The sequence below is a fragment of the Mobula hypostoma genome, chromosome 7 (genome assembly GCF_963921235.1).
Source record: "Mobula hypostoma chromosome 7, sMobHyp1.1, whole genome shotgun sequence".
Classification (NCBI taxonomy): Eukaryota; Metazoa; Chordata; class Chondrichthyes; order Myliobatiformes; family Myliobatidae; genus Mobula; species Mobula hypostoma.
The window spans coordinates 261,715-281,055 of NC_086103.1; the positions used below are offsets into that span (position 1 = coordinate 261,715).

General features: G+C 43.0%; 1 protein-coding gene across 4 annotated transcripts in view; it reads right to left on the reverse strand.

Moving 5' to 3' along the window:
• The window catches only part of arap3 (ArfGAP with RhoGAP domain, ankyrin repeat and PH domain 3), a 375,519-nt gene that overhangs the window by 234,286 nt on the left and 121,892 nt on the right, over positions 1-19,341 (reverse strand). The window contains exon 2 of one of the 4 annotated variants that reach the window (XM_063052997.1): positions 5,449-5,604. The exons of the other annotated variants lie outside the window; for them this stretch is intronic. The gene's annotated coding sequence lies outside the window, so the exon portion shown is untranslated. The remainder of the gene's footprint in view (positions 1-5,448; positions 5,605-19,341) is intronic. 4 annotated transcript variants of the gene reach the window in all.

The window sequence follows — 19,341 nt, forward strand, 5'->3', positions numbered from 1 at the left end:
TATCATGTGTTTAATTGCATAATAGTGCTGATGCTTTGCAATAGTTCAACTAAGCTAAAAAGATTTTGTTGATGATTTTCATTTGTACTCAGTGTCTTTCTGCTTACACCTTTCTTGCTTAAGTGTCCAACAATAGTCAGCCAGCATTGATGGATTCCAGTTGCCCTGATACCATTTCTCCATGACTGCAATGTCCTGGTGAAACCTTTCACCATGCTTGTTACTGACAGTCGCAAGGTTTGTAGGAAAGAAGTCTAAATGAGGATGTAGAAAATTACTCTTTAGTGATATATTGCACTTCATGGTTTTGTATGCTTGAAGCATGTTGTCAACCAGCTGCACATAGTTTGGCCCTCTGTAGTTGCCAAGAAAAGTTTCAGCAACATCCTTGAATGCCTTCCACGTGATTTTCTCTACTCCCACTAGAAGTTCTTTGAATTGCCTGTCATTGATGACCTGTTTGATTTGCAGACCAACAAAAAATGCCTTTCCTAATCTTGGCATCAGTTATTCTGACCTGAATTATGAATTGAAATAAAAAATAAAGGCAATTTCAAAAATTGGTGTGTGATAGGGAAATTTCATGATGATTTTCATTATTAGCAGCCTACAATCCAAAAGCTATACACAAAGGTAGTCAGGAAGCAATATCTTTGTTGTCCAGTGAAATATAAAAGCTTGGATCATAAAACTGATTAACAAGAAAACTGAAAAGATTTTGGGGAAGTTTCAATGGTTAAAGCAAATTTCCTGCAGTGGCATAGTAGCGTAATGGTTAGCGTAACACGTTATAGCAGCAGCAATTAGAAGATCAGGATTCAATTCTGCAACTGTGTAAAAGGAATTTGTACTTTCTACCTGTGACTGTGTGGGTTTCCTCCCAATGCTTCAGTTTCCTCCCACATTTCAAAGACATACAGATTAGGGTTATTAAGCTGTAGGATGCCGACATTTACAGGCTGCCCCCAGCACATCCTTGGAATGTGTTGATTGTTGACAATAATGACATATTTCACTGTATGGTTCAATGTACATGTGACGAATAAAACTAGTCATTCAGTGGTGGAGACTGATCTCATTATCATCAGATCCACCATTATCATTTTCAGCTGGACTTATGCAAGTGCAGGTTTGACATGCAAATATCTGCTTCATGGTAGACCTTGTCACGGATCCCAGAAGTGGGACAGAGACTTACTGAGAAGAGGTTTGGGATGCCTTTTGCAGTTACTATTCAGCTTTATGCCTGACATGACTGGCATATGAATGGGAATCTTATTACCATAGAAACCATAGAAACTACAGCACAGAAACAGGCCTTTTGGCCCTTCTTGGCTGTGCCAAACCATTTTCTGCCTAGTCCCACTGACCTGCACACGGACCATATCCCTCCATACACCTCCCATCCATGTATCTGTCCAATTTATTCTTAAATGTTAAAAAAGAACCCGCATTTACCACCTCGTCTGGCAGCTCATTCCATACTCCCACCACTCTCTGTGTGAAGAAGTCCCCACTAATGTTCCCTTTAAACTTTTCCCCCCTCACCCTTAACCCATGTCCTCTGGTTTTTTTCTCCCCTTGCCTCAGTGGAAAAAGCCTGCTTGCATTCACTCTATCTATACCCATCATAATTTTATATACCTCAATCAAATCTCCCCCCATTCTTCTACGCTCCAGGGAATAAAGTCCTAACCTATTCAACCTTTTTCTGTAACTGAGTTTCTCAAGTCCCGGCAACATCCTTGTAAACATTCTCTGCGCTCTTTCAACCTTATTTATATCCTTCCTGTAATTTGGTGACCAAAACTGAACACAATACTCCAGATTCGGCCTCACCAATGCCTTATACAACCTCATCATAACATTCCAGCTCTTATACTCAATACTTTGATTAATAAAGGCCAATGTACCAAAAGCTCTCTTTATGACCCTATCTACCTGTGACGCCACTTTTAGGGAATTTTGTATCTGTATTCTCAGATCCCTCTGTTCCACTGCACTCCTCAGTGCCTTACCATTAACCCTGTATGTTCTACGTTGGTTTGTCCTTCCAACGTGCAATACCTCACACTTGTCAGTATTAAACTCCATCTGCCATTTTTCAGCCCATTTTTCCAGCTGGTCCAAGTCCCTCTGCAGGCTCTGAAAACCTTCCTCACTGTCTACTACACCTCCAATCTTTGTATCATCAGCAAACTTGCTGATCCAATTTACCACATTATCATCCAGATCATTGATATAGATGACAAATAACAATGGACCCAGCACTGATCCCTGTGGCACACCACTAGTCACAGGCCTCCACTCAGAGAAGCAATTCTCTACCACCACTCTCTGGCTTCTTCCATCGAGCCAAAGTCTAATCCAATTTACCACCTCTCCATGTATACCTAGCGACTGAATTTTCCTAACTAACCTCCCATGCGGGACCTTGTCAAAGGCCTTACTGAAGTCCATGTAGCCTTCCCTTCATCCACTTTCCTGATAACCTCCTCGAAAAACTCCAATAGATTGGTCAAACATGACCTACCATGCACAGAGCCATGTTGACTTGCCCTAATAAGCCCCTGTCTATCCAAATGCTTGTAGATTCTGTCTCTTAGTACTCCCTCCAATAACTTACCTACTACCGACGTTAAACTTACTGGCCTATAATTTCCCGGATTACTTTTTGATCCTTTTTTTTACAATGGAACAACATGAGCCACTCTCCAATCCTCCGTCACCTCACCTGTAGACAGCGACATTTTAAATATTTCAGCCAGGGCCCCTGCAATTTCAACACTAGTCTCCTTCAAGGTCTGAGGGAACACCCTGTCAGGTCCCGGGGATTTATCCACTTTAATTTTCCTCAAGACAGCAAGGACCTCCTCCTTTTCGATCTGTACAGTTTCCATGATCTCACTACTTGTTTCCCTTAACTCCATAGACTTCATGCCAGTTTCCTTAGTAAACACAGACGCAAAAAACTTATTTAAGATCTGCCCCATTTCCTTTGGTTCCGCACATAGCCGACCACTCTGATCTTCAAGAGGACCAATTTTATCCCTTACAATCCTTTTGCTCTTAATATACCTGTAAAAGCTCTTTGGATTATCCTTCACTTTGACTACCAAGGCAACCTCATGTCTTCTTTTAGCCCTTCTGATTTCTTTCTTAAGTATTTTCTTACACTTCTTATACTCCTCAAGCACCTTATTTACTCCCTGCTTCCTATACACGTCATACAACTCCCTCTTCTTCCTTATCAGAGTTGCAATATCCCTTGAGAACCAAGGTTCCTTATTCCTATTCACCTTGCCTTTAATTCTGACAGGAACATACAAATTCTGCACTCTCAAAATTTCTGCTTTGAAGGCTTCCCACCTACCGATCACATCCATGCCAGAGAACAACCTGTCCCAATCCACGCTTTTTAGATCCTTTCTCATTTCTTCAAATTTGGCCTTCTTCCCGTTAAGAACCTTAACCCTCAGACCAGATCTATCCTTGTCCATGATCAAGTTGAAACTAATGGTGTTATGATCACTGGAACCAAAGTGCTCCCCTACACAGACTTCTGTCACTTGTCCTAACTCGTTTCCTAACAGGAGATCCAATATTGCATCTCCTCCAGTTGGTCCCTCTATATATTGATTTAGAAAACTTTCCTGAACACATTTTACAAACTCTAAACCATCTAGACCCCTAACAGTATGGGAGACCCAATCAATATATGGAAAATTAAAATCCCCTACCACCACAACTTTATGTTTCCTGCAGTTGCCTGCTATCTCTCTGCAGATTTGCACTTCCAATTCTCTTTGACTATTGGGTGGTCTGTAATACAATCCCACTAATGTGGTCATACCTTTCCTGTTTCTCAGCTCCACTCACAAGGACTCAGTAGACAAGCCCTCTGATCTGTCCTGCCTGAGTACTGCTGTAATATTTTCCCTAACAAGCAATGCCACTCCCCCACCTTTCATTCTTCTGCCTCGATCACATCTGAAACATCGGAACCCTGGAATATTAAGCTGCCAGTCCTGCCCCTCCTGTAGCCAAGTTTCACTAATTGCTACAACATCATAATTCCACGTGTCAATCCACACCCTCAACTCATCCACCTTCCCCGCAATTACTCCTAGCATTGAAATATATACACGTCAGAAGATTTTTACCACCACCCACAACCTTTCTATTAGTGGATTTGCTTGAACTTTTAACATCATTTATTTTCACCCCAGCCACACTGTCAGCTCTGGTACTGTGGTTCCCATCCCCCGGGAAATCTAGTTTAAAGCCTCCCCAACAGCACTAACAAACCTCCCTGAAAGGATATTGGTCCCCTTGTAGTTCAAGTGTAACCCGTCTCTCTTGTACAGGTCCCACCTGCCCCAGAAGATGTCCCAATTATCCTGAAATCTGAAGCCTTGCCCCCTACACCAGTTCCTCAGCCACTTGTTCATCCTCCAGAGCATCCTATTCCTACCCTCACTGGCATGTAGCACAGGTAGCAATCCTGAACCTATTCTCATTAGGCACGCTCTCCAATCGAGGCAACATCCTTGTAAATCTCCTCTGCATTCCCTCTATAGTATCCACATCCTTCCTGTAGTGAGGTGACCAGAACTGAACACAGTACTTCAAATGGGGTCTGACAAAGGTCATTTGAATCAGGTCAGGAAACCTATGAAAAAATGCTTAGTACATTTTATCTAATTTAAAGGCTTTTAACTTAATTTTTTCAAGTTTACAACCTTTTAAATTTAAATGGCTGCAGACTTAGCGAGCTCCATCATGGGCACTAGACTCCCCGTCATTGAGGACATCTTCTCATTACCACTACCAGGGAGGAGGTGCAGGAACCTGAAGACACACACTCAATATTTTAGGAAAAGCTTCTTCTCTTCTGCCATCAGGTTTCTGAATGGACAATAAAGCCATGAATACCACATCACTATTTTTGCTCTCTTTGCACTACTCACTTATTTAATTTGTTTATATACAGTATGGTGCTTATTGTATGTTTGTAATTTATAATATATTTTATGTATTGTACTATACTGCTACCACAAAACAACAAACTTCATGAAATATATCAGTGATAATAAGTTGCTGGTGAACGCAGCAGGCCAAGCAGCATCTATAGGAAGAGGCGCAGTCGACGTTTCAGGCCGAGACCCTTCGTCAGGGTCTCGGCCTGAAACGTCGACTGCGCCTCTTCCTATAGATGCTGCTTGGCCTGCTGCGTTCACCAGCAACTTTGATGTATGTTGCTTGAATTTCCAGCATCTGCAGAATTCCTGTTGTTTTCAGTGATAATAAACTTGATTCTGATTTAAAAAAAATATTTATTGTAATAAATAAATCTATTAATTTTCTGAGACATTTTTTAAGTATTAGTAAAGCTGGCAAACTATCAAAGACTGTCAGACTACCCAGAAAGCAGTTCAGAAAGCATACTTGCTGTAATGAGCCTGGTCAGCATTTGCAGACATCTGTTGTGGAGGGCCGTGCATCAGTTCATTCCATCCTCCGCACCCATACAGAGGTATGGACAAGCAGATAATCTGGACAACTGGCTAATTACAGGACCATTGGGCACCCGACATTTAACTACTGCAAAAGAAATGCAGAAGGAGTGACAGAAACCTTTCAGGGTTCAGCGCATATTCCTAAGACTGCTTCAAAAACATGTAATTATTGCTTATCGAGTCATAGAACACTACAGCCCAGAAAAAGGTCCTTTAGTCTGTGCCAAACCGTTATGCTGCCTCGTCCCATCAACTCCCAACTGGACCATAGCCCTCCATACACCCCAAGCATATCTATCCAAATTTCTCTTACATGTTGAAATCGAACCCACATCCTCCATTTATGCTGACAGCTTGCTCCACTCTCTCACCACCCTCTGAGTGAAGAAGTTCCCCTTCATGCCGTCCTTAAACATTGCACCCTTAACACATCACCTCTTAGTTTTAGTTGATGTTTGATGCAGACTTAAAGAGATTCACCAGAATGCAATATAATTAGAAAGTTTGGACAAACTGGCTTTTTTTTTTGTACTGCTGCTTACTGAGAAAAAATTCCAAACTAGAATCACCAAATTCTGAATGCTCTTATCAAAGTAAATGGGAAGAAGCTGTTTCCAGTAATCAGCATGAGTAACCAGAAAACATGGATTCATGCCAAAAGATGTAGTCAAGTTATAATCTGCAATGTATTGCCTGAAAGGCAGGCAGATTTACATTTCATTAACAACCTTCAGCACCTGAATGTGGAATTGTGGGGGAAAATCAGGCAACCTCGGTCAAGTGAAATATTTTCAATATAGATTTTGCACTGGCATTGTGGGCTATTCAGGTTCCAAATCATCATGTAATTCCAAATCCTTCTTATTAATTCAACAAAAGTGTAAAGATTGTCCTTTTCTCATATATTTCCCATATTTGTTTTTAACATCTGAGGGTATTCAGCCCATCAAGGCTGTGAGCAAACCCACCAATCCCATTCCCTTTCTTATTTCCCCTTCTCTTTCTCTCAGATGACCATTCACTCTATCCTGATTCTCCTACATCCTATCTACATATTATAATCGTGTTGTATATGATCGGAGAATCTATCCTGGAACCAGTACATAGATGCAACCATGAAGAGGGTACGCCAGTATCTCTGCTTTCTTAGAAGCTTAAGGAGATTCAGCACGTCATCAAAGACTCCGACAAGCATATGCAGATGTGCAACAGAAAGCATTCTGGCTGCTTGCTTTATGCCCAGGAAAGAAAGAGATTAGAGTGTTGGTCTTCTCAACAGGTTGTGCTCCAACTGACTCTGTCAGCCATTTAGGTTGTCCAGGTTCTGCACATTGTTGTGTGTAATTCAGGAGGAAACTTTTTGGAACATCAAAACTCTATAGAAAGTTCTATTCAGCACTTTGTTATGGAATTTCAGCAGAAAGCAACACTGCAGTGGGAGAACTAGCTCAAACACTGTGGCAGGAAAACATGATTCTGCACACATCTGGCCAACAGCTATACTGTACGTGAGAAATCTGGATTAGGATGAAAGATTTGTGAGTAATCGTAAAGCTTTTGTCATTAAAAAGCAAATGGCCTATGATATGGCAGAAATTGTTTCGCAATGTTATAAAAAAGATATATAAAACCCCTGCTTTTAAACTATAAAAGAAAAGGTTAAATTATAACCTCACAATGCTCAATTCTTCACTGATGAAAACTCAAGGCACATTGGCATGTCTGGAGACCTTGAAGAAAGAAAGATTAGCTTTATTTGTCAAGGTACATCAAAACAGACAGTGAAATGCATCAAGGACCTACACAGTTCAATGATTGCGTCCGCAAGTGTCTCCATGCTTTCAGCACCAACACAGCATGCCCACAACTCACTAACCTTAACCGTAGAGCAGTTGAAGGAAACTCATGTGTTCATGGATGAACCCTGATTGATGATCGCTTGTACTTTATAGTATTACACTCACTGCTACGCTTCCATGTTGCCAAGATATAGAAACAAATAACTTTCTACAACAAGCCATGGCCCTAGCACTATCATTCTTATTTTTGAATCAGACAGTTCAAAGCTTTAGTCTCACCCTGCTGGACACCATCTACTTTGACATTCACATTTACAATGCTACCAGCTACCAGCACATCCCCTGGTGCCCAAACACATACCTGGTAACCATACCTACACAACCATCAAATTTACTTACCAAGCCAGACCCTGCCAAAACTTTGGTAAATCAACCTACTAGGCTGAGCTCCTTCTCCCTAAGTACGTTTGTTATTTAGCCATCAAGTCGAGTCTGACTCTTTGCGACCTGCTGGACCATAGGGTCCATATGGTTTTCATGGCAAGATACGGAAGTAGATTGCCAGGACTTTCTTCTGGGCAGATACTGCTACTTCCCAGGTTTGGAACACGGCTGGGTTTGAACTCAGGGCCAACTGCCTTGAAGTCCAGTGCTGATGCCACCACACCACCAACCGGCCAGTTCAGGTAGAAGCTGAAATTTGAAAATCCAGTACAGGAAGAAGTACAGTGCTGGTCTGCTGAAGGGCACCATGATAGAGTAGCCATAAGTGCAATGCTATTACAACTCAGGGCGTTGGAATTCAGAGTTCAATTCCAGTGCCGTCTGTCAGGCATTTGCACATTTTCTTCGTGACCATAGAGGTTTCCTCCAGGTGATACAGCTTCCTCCCATAGTCCAAAGATGTACTGGTTAGTAGCTTATTTGGTCATTGTAAACTGTCTCATGATTAGGTTAGGGTTAAATACCAGTTGCCACTCATTAGGCCGGAGGGGTCTGTTCCACACTGTAGCTCAAAATAGGTGAGCTTCTACATAACATATAACATAGAGCGTAGACATCTACAGCAGCTTACAGGCCCTTCGGCCCATAATGTTTTGCCGACTTTGTAACCTACTCTAGAAACTGCCTAGAATTACCCTACTACATAGCCCTCTATTTTTCTAAGCTCCATGTAGCTAAGAGTCTCTTAAAAGACCCTAATATATCCACCTCTACCACTATCGCGGGCAGCCCATTCCACGCATCCTCCACTCTCTGTGTGAAAAACTTACACCTGACATTCCCCCTGTATCTCCTTCCAAGCATCTTAAAACTATGCCCCCTCACGTTAGCCATTTCAGCCCTGGGAAAAGGCCTCCGGCTATCCACACGATCAATGTCTCTCATTTCTTATACACCTCTATCAGGACACCTTTCATCCCCTGTCGCTCTAAGGACTAAAGGACAAGTTCATAGAAACCACAGAAAAACTACAGCACAGAAACAGGCCTTTTGGCCCTTCTTGGCTGTGCCGAACCATTTTCTGCCTAGTCCCACTGACCTGCACACGGACCATATCCCTCCATACACCTCCCATCCATGTATCTGTCCAATTTATTCTTAAATGTTAAAAAAGAACCCGCATTTACCACCTCGTCTGGCAGCTCATTCAACACTCCCACCCCTCTCTGTGTAAAGAAGCCTCCCTTAATGTTCCCTTTAAACTTTTCCCCCTTCACCCTTAACCCGTGCCCTCTAGTTTTTTTTCTCCCCTTGCCTCAGTGGAAAAAAGCCTGCTTGCATTCACTCTATCTATACCCACCATAATTTTATATACCTCAATCAAATCTCCCCCCATTCTTCTACGCTCCAGGGAATAAAGTCCTAACCTATTCAACCTTTTTCTGTAATTGAGTTTCTCAAGTCCCGGCAACATCCTTGTAAACATTCTCTGCGCTCTTTCAACCTTATTAATATCCTTCCTGTAATTTGGTGACCAAAACTGAACACAATACTCCAGATTCGGCCTCACCAATGCCTTGTACAACCTCATCGTAACATTCCAGCTCTTATACTCAATACTTTGATTAATAAAAGCCAATGTACCAAAAGCTCTCTTTACGACCCTATCTACCTGTGATGTCACTTTTAGGGAATTTTGTATCTGTATTCCCAGATCCCTCTGTTCTACTGCACTCCTCAGTGCTTCACCATTTACCCTGTATGTTCTACCTTGGTTTGTCCTTCCAAAGTGCAATACCTCACATTTGTCTGTATTAACCTCCATCTGCTATTTTTCAACCCATTTTTCCAGCTGGTCCAAATCCCTCTGCAAGCTTTGAAAATCTTTCTCACTGTCCACTACACCTCCAATCTTTGTATCATCAGCAAATTTGCTGATCCAGTTTACCACATAATCATCCAAATCATTGATATAGATGACAAATAACAATGGACCCAGCACTGATCCCTGTGGCACACCACTAGTCACAGGCCTCCATTTGAAGAAGCAATTCTCTACTACCACTCTTTGGCTTCTTCCATTTAGCCAATGTCTGATCCAATTTACCACCTCTCCATGTATACCTAGCGACTAAATTTTCCTAACTATCCTCCCATGCGGGATCTTGTCAAAGGCCTTATTGAAGTCCATGTAGACAATATCCACTGCCTTCCCTTCATCCACTTTCCTGGTAACCTCCTCGAAAAACTCCAATAGATTAGTCAAACATGACCTACCACGCACAAAGCCATTTTGACTCTCCCTAATAAGTCCCTGTCTATCCAACTGCTTGTAGATTCTGTCTCTTAGTACTCCCTTCCAATAACTTACCCACTACCGACGTCAAACTTACCGGCCTATAATTTCCCGGATTACCTTTTGATCCTTTTTTAAACAACGGAACAACATGAGCCATTCTCCAATCTTCTGGCACCTCACCTGTAGACACTGACATTTTAAATATATCTGCCAGGGCCCCTGCAATTTCAACACTAGTCTCCTTCAAAATCCGAGGGAATACCCTGTCAGGTCCTGGGGATTTATCCACTTTAATTTGCCTCAAGGTAGCAAGCACCTCCTCCTTTTCAATCTGTACAGTTTCCATGATCTCACTACTTGTTTCCCTTAATTCCATAGACTTCATGCCAGTTTCCTTAGTAAATACAGACGCAAAAAATCTATTTAAGATCTCCCCCATTTCCTTTGGTTCCGCACATAGCCGACCACTCTGATCTTCAAGAGGACCAATTTTATCCCTTACAATCCTTTTGCTCTTAATATACCTATAAAAGCTCTTTGGATTATCCTTCACTTTGACTGCCAAGGCAACCTCATGTCTTCTTTTAGCCCTCCTGATTTGTTTCTTAAGTATTTTCTTGCACTTTTTATACTTCTCAAGCACCTTATTTATTCCGTTTCCTATACATGTCATACAACTCTCTCTTCTTCTTTATCAGAGTTGCAATATCCCTTGAGAACCAAGGTTCCTTATTCCTATTCACTTTGCCTTTAATCCTGACAGGAACATACAAGCTCTGCACTCTCAAAATTTCTCCTTTGAAGGCTTCCCACTTACCGATCACATCTTTGCCACAGAATAACCTGTCCCAATCCACGCTTTTTGGATCCTTTCTCATTTCTTCAAATTTGGACTTCTTCCAGTTTAGAACCTCAACCCTAGGACCAGATCTATCTTTATCCATGATCAAGTTGAAACTAAAGGTGTTATGATCACTGGAACCAAGGTGCTCCCCTACACACACTTCTGTTACTTGTCCAAACTCATTTCCTAATAGGAGATCTAATATTGCATCTCCTCTAGTTGGTACTTCTATATATTGATTTAGAAAACTTTCCTGAACACATTTTACGAATACTAACCCATCTAACAGTATGGGAGTCCCATTCAGTATGTGGAAAATTAAAATTCCCTACCACCACAACTTTGTTTCCTGCAGTTGCCTGCTATCTCTCTGCAGATTTGCTCCTCTAATTCTCGCTGACTATTTGGTGGTCTATAATACAACCTCACTAATGTAGCCATACCTTCCCTGTTTCTCAGCTCCACCCATAAGGACTCAGTAGACAAGCCCTCTAATCTGTCCTGCCTGAGCACTGCCGTAACATTTTCCCTGACAAGCAATGCTAACCCCCCACCTTTCATTCCTCTGCCTCTATCACATCTGAAATGTCAGAACCCTGGAATATTAAACTGCCAATCCTACCCCTCCTGTAGCTAAGTTTCACTAACTGCTATAACGTCATAATTCCACGTGTCAATCCACACCCTCAACTCATCCACCTTCCCCGCAATTACTCCTAGCATTGAAATATATACACGTCAGAAGATTTTTACCACCACCCACAACCTTTCTATTAGTGGATTTGCTTGAACTTTTAACATCATTTATTTTCACCCCAGCCACACTGTCAGCTCTGGTACTGTGGTTCCCATCCCCCGGGAAATCTAGTTTAAAGCCTCCCCAACAGCACTAACAAACCTCCCTGAAAGGATATTGGTCCCCTTGTAGTTCAAGTGTAACCCGTCTCTCTTGTACAGGTCCCACCTGCCCCAGAAGATGTCCCAATTATCCTGAAATCTGAAGCCTTGCCCCCTACACCAGTTCCTCAGCCACTTGTTCATCCTCCAGAGCATCCTATTCCTACCCTCACTGGCATGTAGCACAGGTAGCAATCCTGAACCTATTCTCATTAGGCACGCTCTCCAATCGAGGCAACATCCTTGTAAATCTCCTCTGCATTCCCTCTATAGTATCCACATCCTTCCTGTAGTGAGGTGACCAGAAATGAACACAGTACTTCAAACGGGGTCTGACAAAGGTCTTATATAGCTGTAACATTACCATACAACTCTTAAACTCAGTCCCGTGGTTGATGAATGCCAACACACCATACGCTTTCTTAACAACACTGTCAACCTCCACAGCAACTTTGAGTGTCATATGGACATGGACCCCAAGATCTTTCTGACCCTCCACACTGCCAAGGCTTACCATTAATACTATATTCAGTCTTAAAATTTGACCTACCAAAATGAACCATTTCACACTTCTCTGGGTTGAACTCCATCTGCCACTTCTCAGCCAATTTTACACCCTATCAATGGCCCACTGTAACCTCTAACAACCCTCCAGACTATCCACAACACCCCCAACTTTTGTGTCCATCAACTGCTATCTGTCAACAGATTGATTATGCTCAAAGACTCAGTCGCCAGTCTAGATGAATACATCACCATTTTCATGGCCTTTAGCAGCAAGATTTTTGAGGACCGGTCATGTCAGTAGCACCATGGCCAGTTGTAAGGCTCAGCAGACAAGATCAAACTTAGGCAGAGTCAGAGGGATCTGAAAAAGGAGATTCTGTGACAGCAGAAGAGACCACAGAATGGTGAGCTGCCTCCCAAGTTCCAGGGTCAAGGGTGTCTCTGAACAGCTGCAGAAAATTCTCATGGCTGAGGGTGAAGAGCCAGAGGTCATTGTACACATTATTACAAAAGACATAGTGATGAAATCCTGTGGAATGAGTATATGGAGTTAGGCAAGAAATTAATGTGCAGGACCTTGAGGATAGTGATCTCCAGATTACTCCTGGTGCTGGGTACTGGAGTCCAAGAACAGAAAGATCAGCCAGATGAATGCATGACTGAGGAGCTGGAGCAGGACAGAGGGATTCAAGTCTTTGGATCACTGGCACCTCTTCAAACGATACCAGAGGGACTGGTTGCACTTGAACCAGAGGGGGACTAATATCCTAGCAGGTAAGTTTGCTTTTGCCACCAGAAGATTTTAAACAAGATTGGCAAAGGAGTAGGGACTCATGAGCGTGAAGCCAGTGAGAAGGCAGGGGTACATGCCACAGCCAAAGTGTGTAAGCCTGGAAATCAGAAAACGTATGTTTACAGTTAAAGTGTGACGAAGGGTTCCTGCTCGAAACATCAACCGATCTTTTCCATGGATGCTGCCCGACCTGCTGAGTTCCTGCAGAGTGTTGTGAGTGTTGCTTTGACCCCAGCATCTGCAGATTATTTTGTGTTTCTGATAAGATTATTGTTTTAAATTCCATCCACTTCAATGCATGCACTGTAGTTGAACTGATAGTCAGAGGAAATGAGGACTTGGATTGCCTCTGGGAGCTAGGGACAGGCTGATCTGGAGCACTAGGTCACATGGGATTCAGGGGAGCTAGCAAGCTGCATCAGAATTATCTCAATAATAGGAAGTAGAAGGTTCTGGTTGAAGATCGATTCTCTGACTGGAGGCCTGTGGCTGGTGGGGTGACAAAGGGTCAGTGTTGGGACTTCTGTTACTAATGTTTTAATCTAAATGACTTGGATGTTAATGTATGTGGCGTGGTTAGCAAGTTTGCTGATGATCCTAAATTAGGGGGCCTTGTTAATATTGAAGCAAATTGCAATAAATTGTCAAAGAGATCTTGATCAGTGAGGGAAATAGCATGGCAAATGGACCTAAACTTAAGATACTTGTGAGGTGATGCATTTTGGACATTCAAACTAGCTGAGGACATTGAGGATGTTGAGTGGTGCAGATTTGATGGGCCAAATGTCCTAGTTTGCTCCTATATCTTATGGTCTTGTACAGTGAAAGGCAAGGCTCTGACTAGTTCTGTGGAAAAGAAGGACCTGGAAGTACAAGTGTTCCATTCACTGAAAATGGTCACTCAAGTAGACAGGGTGATGAAAAGGTTGCTGGCATCCATTTTCAGAATAGGGACAACATGGTGCAGTTTAACAAGTCATTGGTGGGACTGCATTTGGAGTATTTTATACAGTTTTGGTCACTCTGTAGTGGGATAGACATTGTCAAGCTGGAGAGCATGCAGGAGACATTCACAAGGAGGCTACTGGTCTAGAGAGCCTGAGTTATCGGGAGAAGATGGCTATGTTTGCAGTGAAAACTCTGGGATGAAATTTGAATACATCCATTACAGTGACTTTTTCTGGCGCATGTATGATTGCAGACAGCAGTAGACAGCTCAGTTAGCACAGTTGTCCAGTACTTCATGGTCCACCAGGGTCCAGGGGTTCACTTTCTAGGAAAAAAACAGTGAATGGCTGTCCCTACATGAGCTCCTGTGCCAATATGCCTCAGCTTAAGACAACAGTCTGAAAATTTAAGTTGAAACAATTTACAGTGGAACTATACTTTGAACCAAAACTACTGCTTTAGAACAGTAGTTATAAACATTAGAACTCCAGCACATTTCAATTAGAAGGGATTTCCTTTATTCTTCTTGTCTCACACATATATTCCTTCCTTGTTTGTACACTCAGTGGCCACATTATTGGGTATAATGTGGTGAGGTCAATTACTTGTGAAGAATAGGAATAGAAAGTATGTCTGCAAGGCCAGTGTTCCGTACTGGGTGTGGGAGGTCCTGGTGTCTCCCAGCCTCCTGGACTGCCACATCTGCGCCAGGTGCATTGAGCTGCAGCTCCTTAGGGACCGTGTTAGGGAACTGGAGATGCAGTTCAATGACCTTCCTCTGGTTAGGGTAAGTGAGGAGGTGATAGACAGGAGCTATAGGCAAGTAGTCACATCGGGGCCTCTGGAGACAGATAAGTGGCTAACAGTCAGGAGAGGGGAGGGCAAGTTCAGATACTAGAGAGTACCCCTGTGGCTGTCCTCCTTAACAATAAGTACTCCTGTTTGAGTACTATTGCGGGGGACGAGCTACTGGGGGCGGCAACAGTGGCTGTGCCTCAGGCACAGAGTCTGGCCCTGTGGCTCAAAAGGGTAGGGAAAGGAAGAGGATGAGAATGGCAGCAGTGATAGGGGACTCTATAGTTAGGGGGTCAGACAGGCGATTCTGTGGATGCAGGAAAGAAACACGAATGGTAGTTTGCCTCCCAGGTGCCAGGGTCTGGGATGTTTCAGATCGTGTCCAAGATATCCTGAAGTGGGAAAGTGAACAGCCAGAGGTCGTGGTACATATTGGTACCAACAACATAGATAGGAAAAGGAAGGAGGTCCTGAAAACAGACCAGGGAGTTAGGAAAGAAGCTGAGAAGCAGGACCACAGGGGTAGTAATCTCGGGATTACTGCCCGTGCCATGTGACAGTGAGGATAGGAAAAGAGTGAGGTGGAGGATAAATGCAGGGCTGAGAGATTGAAGCAGGGGACAGGGATTCAGATTTCTGGATCATTGGGACCTCTTTTAGGGCAGGCGTGACCTGTACAATAAGGGTGGGTTACACTTGAATCCAAGGGGACCAATATCCTGGTGGGGAGGTTTGCTAAGTCTATTGAGGAAGAGTTTAAATGAGAACTGCTGGGGGGTGGGAACTGAACTGATGAGATGGAGGGAGGGGCAATTGGATCATAAATAGAGAAAGCTTGTAGGCAGTGTGAAAGGGAGAATAGGCAGGTGATAGAGAAAGGATAGGCTCAGATGGATGGTTTGAGATGTGACTACTTTAATGCACAAAGTATCATGTACATTACTTAAAAAAGTCAGAAAACAGCAATCAAAATTCTTTGGGCACATCATGCGAAGAGAGACATTAGAACATTTAGTTACAACTGGAAAGCTGGAAGGAAGAAGAAGCAGAGGCAGACAGAGAATGAAAATGATAGATGGAATAACATCATGGTTAGAAACAGGGGAGGCAACAACTACAATTCGGAGCGTCATGGACCGTGATGGATGGAGAGACATGATCGCCCACGCAAAAATGGCAAGGTACCTGAATATATATATATCATGAACAAAGCTGATGAGCTTACAGCATGGATCAGTACTTGGAGCTATGATGTTGTGGCCATTACAGAGACTTGGATGGCTCATGGGCAAGAATGGCTACTTAGTAAAAGGATTTAGATGTTTCAGAAAGGACAGGGAGGGAGGCAGAAGAGGTGGGGGCGTGACACTGCTGATCAGAGAGAGTGTCACAGCTGCAGAAGAGGAAGAAGTCATAGAGGGACTGTCTACTGAGTCTCTGTGGGTGGAAGTTACAAACAGAAAGGGGTCAATAACTCTACTGGGTATTTTTTTGATATATAGACCACCCATTAGTAACAAGGAAATCAAGGCGCAGATAGGGAGACAGATTCTGGAACAACGCAATAATAACAGGGTTGTTATGATGGGAGATTTTAATTTCCCCGATATTGATTAGCATCTCCCTAGAGTGAGGGGTTTAGATGGGGTGGAGTTTGCTGGGTGTGCTCAGGAAGGTTTCCTGACACAATGTGCAGATAAGCCTACACGAGGAAAGGCTGTATTTGATCTGGAATTGGGAAATGAACCTGGTCAGGCGTCAGGTCTCTCAGTGGGAGAGCATTTTGGAGATAGTGATCACAATTCTATTTCTTTTACCATAGCATTGGAGAAGGATAGGTGCAGACAAGTTAGGAAAGTGTTTAATTGGATTAAGGGGAAATATGAAGCTATCAGGTAGAAGAGCATTGGAAAGGGATAGGTGCAGACAAGTTAGGAAAGTGTTTAATTGGAGTAAAGGGAAATATGAACCTATCAGGCAGGAACTTGGAAGCATAAATTGGGAGCAGATGTTTGAGGGAAATGTATGACAGAAACGTGGTAAATGTTCAGGGGATATTTGTGTGGTATTCCGCATAGGTATATTCCAATGAGACAGGGAAAGGATAGTAGGGTACAGGAACTATGGTGTACAAAGGCAGTTGAAAATCTAGTCAAGAAGAAAAGAAAAACTTACAAAAGGTTCAAAAAACTAGGTAATGATAGAGATCTAGAATATTATAAGGCTAGCAGGAAAGATCTTGACAATGAAATTAGGAGAGCCAGAAGGGGCCATGAGAAGACCTTGGCAGCAGGATTAAGGAAATCCCCAAGGAATTCTACAAGTATGTGAAGAGCAAGTGGATAAGACATGAGAGAACAGGACCAAACAAGTGTGACAGTGGAAAAGTGTGTATGAAACAAGAAGAGGTAGCGGAGGTACTTAATTAATACCTTGCTTCAGTATTCACTACAGAAAAGTACCTTGGTGATTGTCAAGATGACCTACAGTGGACTGAAAAGTTTCAGGAATTAGACATTAAGAAAGGGGATGTGCTGGAGCTTTTGGAAAGCATCAATTGTATAAGTCACCGGGACCGGATAAGATGTACCCCAGGCTGTTATGGAAGGTGAGGGAGGAGATTGCTGAGCCTCCGCCGATGATCTTGCATCACCAATGGGGACAGGAGAGGTTCTGGAGGATTGGAAGGTTGCCGATGTTTTTCCCTTATTCAAGATAGGGAGTAGAGATAGCCCAGGAAATTATAGACCAGTGAGTCTTACTTCAGTGGTTGGTAAATTGATGGAGAAAGTCCTGAGAGGCAGGATTTATGAACAATTGGAGAGGCATAATATGATTAAGAATAATCAGCATGGCTTTGTCAAAGGCAGGTCATGCCTTACGAGCCTGATTGAATTTTTTGAGGATGTGACTAAACACATTGATGATGGTAGAGCAGTAGATGTATTGTATATGGATTTCAGCAAGGCAATTGACAAGGTACCCCATGCAAGATTTATTGAGAAAGTAAGGAGGCATGGGGTCCAAAGGGAACTTGCTTTGTGGATCCAGAATTGGCTTGCACAGAGAAGGCAAAGAGTGGTTGTAGACAGGTCATATTCTGCATGGAGGTCGGTGACCAATGGTGTTCCTCAGAGATCTGTTCTGGGACCTCTTCTCTTCGTGATTTTTATAAATGACCTGATGAGGAAGTGGAGGAATGGGTTAGTCAATTTGCTGATGACACAAAGGTTGGGGGTGTTGTGGATGCAAAACTGGACTGAGAAGTGGTAAAGAGAGTTCAACCCAGATATGTGTGAAGTGGTTCACTTTGGTAGGTCAAATGTGATGGCAGAATATAGTATTATTGGTAAGGTTCTTGGCAGTGTGGGGGATCAGAGAGATCTTAGGGTCCAAGTCCACAGGACACTCAAAGCTGCTGTGCAGGTGGACTGTGTGATTAAGAAGGCACACGGTGTATTGGCCTTCATCAACCAAGGGATTGAGTTCAAGTGCCTAGAAGTAATGTTACAGTTATATTGGACCCTGGTCAGACCCCATTTGGAGTACTGTGCTCAGTTCTGGTCACCTCACTACAGGAATAATGTGGCATCTATAGAAATAATGCAGAGGAGATTGACAGGTATGTTGCCTGGATTGGGGAGCATCCCTCATGAGAATAGGTTGAGTGAACTTGGTCTTTTCTCCTTGGAGTGGCGGAGGATGAGAGGTGACCTGATAGAGGTGTATAAGATGATGAGAGGCATTGATTGTGTGGATAGTCAGAGGCTTTTTCCCCAGGGCTGAAATGGCTAACACGAGAGGGCACAGTTTAAAGTGCTTGGAAGCAGGTACAGAGGGGATGTCGGGCAAGTTTTCTTACACAAAGAGTGGTGAGTTCATAGAATGGGCTGCCGGCGAGGTGGTGGAGGCGAATACAATAGAGTCTTTTAAGAGACTCTCGGATAGGTTCATAGGGCTTAGAAAAACAGAGGGCTATGGGTAACCTAGGAAATATTGTGGGCTGAAGGGCTTATATTGTGCTGTAGGTTTTCTATGTTTCTATATCTGTACACCTGATTGTTAATGCAAATATCTAATCAGTCAATCACGTGACAGCAACTTCATGCCTACAGATATGGTCAACAGGTTCAGTTGTTTTGATAAACTATCAGAGTGGGGAAGAAATGTGATCTAGGTGACTTTGACTATGGAATAATTGTTAGTGCTAGTCAGGATGGTTTGAGTATCTTAGAAATTGCAGATCTCCCGGGATGTTCATGCAGAACATTCTCTAGAACAGGGATTCTGAAACTAGGGTCCGCACACGGCTTGCTTCATGGCATTGTTCCATTGGTCTAAAAAGGTTGGGAGCACTGCTCCAGAGTTTACAGAGGAGGTAGCAAAAAATAACAGACATCCATGAGCAGTGTTCACTGGATGTTAATGATGCCTTGTTAATGAGAAGTCAATGGAGAATGGGCATACCGGTTCAAGCTAACAGCAAGATGATTGTA